Source organism: Rattus rattus, chromosome 3 (assembly GCF_011064425.1).
Source record: "Rattus rattus isolate New Zealand chromosome 3, Rrattus_CSIRO_v1, whole genome shotgun sequence".
Classification (NCBI taxonomy): domain Eukaryota; kingdom Metazoa; phylum Chordata; class Mammalia; order Rodentia; family Muridae; genus Rattus; species Rattus rattus.
The window spans coordinates 146,030,543-146,035,996 of record NC_046156.1 but is presented as its reverse complement, the minus strand read 5'-3'; positions in this window follow the sequence as shown (position 1 = coordinate 146,035,996).

Here is a 5,454-nt window from a genome sequence, read left to right as displayed (position 1 = left end):
GAATTCAGGTCTGCTTGCTTTTTCACAGGACCCTGGGAACAGGGGATTGAGATGTAGATATCTTACCAGATAGTTTCAGGTGGCAGCATGCCTCCAGTAATTCAGGAAGATCTGAGGCCAAGGAAATGAAGTGCAGCAGGAACAAAGAAGAACTCATGTATTTTTCAAACTAAACAAAGTTGTTATTTGGTTTTTTTTTTTTTTGATATTTATACGTCATTATACGCTGTAGCCTTATCTCGTCTCAAATTCATTCTAGAGCCAAACTTGCTTTGAACTTTTAATTTTCCTCACTCATTATACTAGATATCAAGATTAAACCTATTTCCCAGTATGCTTGAATTATGTGTTACTTTGAAAATTGTATGTTATTATTGTATAAGATGATCGGTTCCATTCCTGGTATTTTCTATCTGTATCAAGTTCTGTGCTCATATTTATACCAAATTACAATCTCTTGTTCCTCCTTCTCACACAGTCTTCCTCTTACTCCACATGGAGTAATTGATAATATTACCACCATCTTTTCTAAAATGAAGAAAACTTCAAATGACAGATGTCAAGTGTCTTCTGCAAGGCAGACCACAAATGAAATAACAAGATTTGGCTTAAGGAAACTTGGCCTCCAAGCCAGCTCAATGCTGCTTCGTTGCTTGGCTTTTTGTTCTTAAAAACTTCTGTGGTGGCAAGGAATCTTTTATTTATGAGTATTTAGGAATTTTTCTAAACGACTTCTCTTTTTTGAGATTATAATGTAATAACATCACCTCTCCCTTTTTATTTTTTCCCCCAAGCTCCTTGCTCTGTTTCAAATCCTCCATTGTTGGTGGGACTGCAAACTTGTATAACCACTCTGGAAATCAATCCAGAGGTTCCTCAGAAAATTGGACATTGCACTTCCTGAGGACCCAGCCATACCTCTCCTGTGCATATACCCAAATGATGCTCTAACATACAACAAAGACAAATGCTCCAACAGATTCATGGTAGCCTGATTTATAATAACCAGAACTGGATAGAACGCAGATGCTCTTCAACAGAGGAATGGATACAGAAAATATGGTACATCTGCACAATGGAGTGCTACTCCACTATCAAAAACAATGACTTCATGAAATTTATAGACAAATGGATGGACCTAGAAAATTTTATCCTGAGTGAGGTAACCCAATCACAGAAAAATACACATGGTATACATTTACTGATAAGTGGATATTAGCCCAAAAGTTCGAATTAGTCAAAGTTTAATCTGCAGACAATATGAAAGTCAAAAAGGATGAACAAAGTATGGATGATTCGGTCCTCATTAAAAGGAGGAACAAAAATATTTATAGGAGGGAATATGGAGGCAAAGTTTGGAGCAGAGACTGAAAGAATGGCCATTCAGAGTCTGCCCAACCTGGAGATATAGCCAATATTTATACAGCCACCAAAACTAGATAATATCTATGAAGCCAAGAAGTACATACTGACAGGAGCCTGATTTAGTTGTCGCCTAATAGGCTTAGCCAGAACGTGACAAATACAGAGGCAAATGCTAGCTGCAAACCATTGAACTAAGAATGAGGCCTCTATTGAAGGAATGAGAGAAAGGATTGAAGGAGCAGAAGGGGCTTGCAACCCCATAACACAAATACCAACCAAATAGTGCTCCCAGGGACTAAACCACCATCCAGAGTACACATGGACAGGTCCATGGCTCCAGCTGCTTATGTAGCAGAGGATGGCCTTGTTAGGTACTAATGGGAGGAGAAGTCCTAGATCCTTCCAAGGCTGGACCCCCCCAGTTCAGGGGAATGTCGGGCCGGTATAGGCAGAAATGTGGGGTGGCTGGGAAGAGGGAATACCCTTACAGAAGAAGGGGATTGGGTTGTGATAGGGGGCTTGTGTTTGGGAAATTGGGAAAGGAAACAACATTTGAAATGTAAGTAAAAATATCCAAAAAATAAAAAGGAAAAATATTACAACCATGAATCTTAGTATGAAAATATAAATCAACCAAATCCACTCATGATCTTTGTGTAGGCACAGTGCCATAATTCAAAAGAGAACAATTGGCACTGGTATCTTGCATTGTATTCCTGCTTCTAGATCCTGAATGGACAAAAACTAATCCATATCCCCCAACCAGAAAACAGAAACAAAGAGATAAATTATAAATCGACTATTTTGAACCTCTGCCCTTGCCCGGGAAGGTCAGGCTAGTGTGATGTAGTTCTTGGGTATAGCCCATATGAACAGGCATTGACAATGGCTTCATGGAAGCAGGGATGAGAGGTAAGTGCCTGGTAGACACTGTGATGGCCTAAATAAGCTTTCTATGTTCATTCTCTCCATAATCCTAGATTTGTCTCATAGAACCGAGTGCAGAACCAGGGTTACTAAGACTTGGAGACTGGAATATGGCTGCCTGTAGATCCTTGTGTGCAAAGACATAAGATATAAAGAGTGCACTGATTTTCTAGGATATTTTGCCAGTTTCCCACTGCTATTTATGGGCCACAAAGACCTAGGATACTTTCCCTATATTAAATTATCTCTGGTATTCTTTTAACCATGGAGGCTTTCATTATGAGCTTCCCAGAACATATCAAACTGAGTATCATCTACACCTACAGGAATATTCTTTTTTTTTTTTTAAATTTTTTTATCTTTATTAACTTGAGTATTTCTTATTTACATTTTGATTGTTATTCCCCTTCCCGGTTTCCTGGCCAACATCCCCCTAACCCCTGTTCCTCCCCTTCTATATGGGTGTTCCCCTCCCCATCTTCCCCCATTACCACCCTCCCCCCAACAATCGCATTCACTAGGTGTTCAGTCTTGGCAGGACCAATGGGCTTCCCCTTCCACTGGTGCTCTTACTAGGCTATTCATTGCTACCTATGAGGTCAGAGTCCAGGGTCAGTCCATGTATAGTCTTTGGGTAATGGCTTAATCCCTGGAAGCTCTTGTTGGTTGGCATTGTTATTCATATGTGGTCTCCAGCCCCTTCAACTCTTCCAGTCCTTTCTCTGATTCCTTCAACGGGGGTCCCATTCTCAGTTCAGTGGTTTGCTTCTGGCATTCGCCTCTGTATTTGCTGTATTCTGGCTCTGTCCCTCAGGAGAGATCTACATCCGGTTCCTGTCAGCCTGCACTTCTTTGCTTCATCCATTTCTAATTGGGTGGCTGTATATGTATGGGCCACATGTGGGGCAGGCTCTGAATGGGTGTTCCTTCTGCCTCTGTTCTAAACTTTGCCTCCCTCTTCCCTCCCAAGGGTATTCTTGTTCCCTTTTAAAGAAGGAATGAAGCATTTGTATTTTGGTCATCCTTCTTGAATATTCTTACAGTGAAGCTCTTCTTCACATATGTTCATCACACATCTATATGAACTTGGCTTATGGTTATCAGTGTTTATCTTCTAGTGTACTTGGATATTATTAACAATGGAACTTGTTATCAGTTTTGAACATCTACTTTCTTCTTGTTTGTGGCTTGGAGGCAGTGAGTGAGGACTAACTATGTATTTCCTTTATCTCAGACACAGTAAACAGAAAGATAAAAAGACCCACGGCCAGTATCTTTCATGCTGTTTGAAGTAAGATGCAGTTTTTCAGCAGTAGATTTCTTCCCACGGACAGCAAAGATAAAAAGAGACTTTATAACTTTGGAATAGATTGAGAGCCAACTTACTGAAATAGGTACATACTTTAGAGTTATAGAACTATTTTTGAAGAATATTTTACATTCTAGAAAGGAATTCATATTAACTACAATAATATGTAGTTAATTTCTTCTTGTCTTTCTTTTCTATTGAATATTTTATTTATTTACATTTCAAATGTTATCCCCTTTCCTGGTTTCCTCTTGGAAACCCCTTATTCTATCCTCCCACCCCCGGCTTCTATGAGGGTGTTCCTCCACCCACTCACCCACTCCTGTCTCCCCACCCTGGCATTTTCCTACACTGGGGCATCGAGCTCTCCCAGGGCCAATGGCCTCACCTCCCATTGATATCTGACAAGGCCATCCTCTGTTACATATGCAGCTGGATCTATGGGTCCCTCCACATGTACTCTTTGGTTGGTGGTTTAGTCCCTGGGAGGTCTTGGGTGTCTGACTGGTTGACATTGCTATTCTTCCTATGGGTTGCAAACTCCTTCAGTCCTTTCTCTAACTCTTCCACTGGGAAAACAGTACTGAGTCCAATGGCTGGCAGCAAGTATCTGCCTCTGCATTTGTCAGGCTCTGGCAGAGACTTTCAGGAGACAGATATATCAGGCTCCTGTCAGCAAGCACTTCTTTTCTTTTTAATAAATAATTCCATTTGTTTACATCTTATATAATATCCCACTTCCAGGTTACCCCTTTACCAGCACTCCATACCACATCTGCCCTCCCCACTCCCCTTTGTCTGTATGACAGTACTCTCCCACCCATCCACACTCTCTTGCCCCAACCATCCAGCCTCCCTGGGACCAAAGGCCTCTCCTCCCCTTGCTGCCATGCAAGGCCATCTTTTGCTACATACATATCTGGAGCCATGGATAAATCCAGGTACACTCTTGGTTGGTAGTTATACTCTGTGAGAATTGTGTTGTCAGGCTAGGCTAGTATCCTAATAGGATAGTTAGTAGCTAACTTCTTCTTCCAATGGGGTTGCAATTCCCCACCATTCCTCCAGACCTTCTGCTAGCTCCCTGACCAGCAATCACTTCTTAGCATCCACAATAGTGTATGGATTTGGTGTCTGATACTGGGTATATATCTAAAAGATGCTCCAATTTAAGGACACATGCTCCACTATGCTCATAACAGCCTTATTTATAATAGCCAGAGACTGGAAAGAACCCAGATGTTCTTCAACAGAGATATGGTACAGAAAATGTGGTACATTTACACAGTGGAGTACTACTCATCTATCAAAACAATGACTTCATGAAATTCTTAGGCAAATGGAGGGAACTAGGAAATATCATCCTGAGTGAGGTAACAAAAAGAACCACATGGTATGCACTCACTGATAAGTGGATATTAGCCCAAAAGCTCCGAATACCCAAGATACAATTCACAGACTACATGAAGCTCAAGAAGAAGGAAGACCAAAATGTTGATGCTTCAGCCCTTCTTAAATGGGAGAACAAAATACTCAAGGGAGGAAATATGGACAAAGTATGGAGCAGAGACTGAAAGAACGGGCAACCTTCTTGCCTTTCATACTAGAAAACATACTAAAAATCTTACTCCATAAAACCAAGAAGAACTGACAGCGAAAACGATAAATTCATACATAAATGTGCACTTCTAAATTTGTTTACATGACGAATACTGGGAAATGTATGCTCCAATCTGCTCATCTTAAAGATGAGAAACTTCATTTTCTTGTTGTCTTCAGCATCTCTCCCTCCCACTCTCTCCCTCCCTTCCTCCCTCCCCCTCTCTTTTTCTCTCTTTCTCTCCCTCAATCCC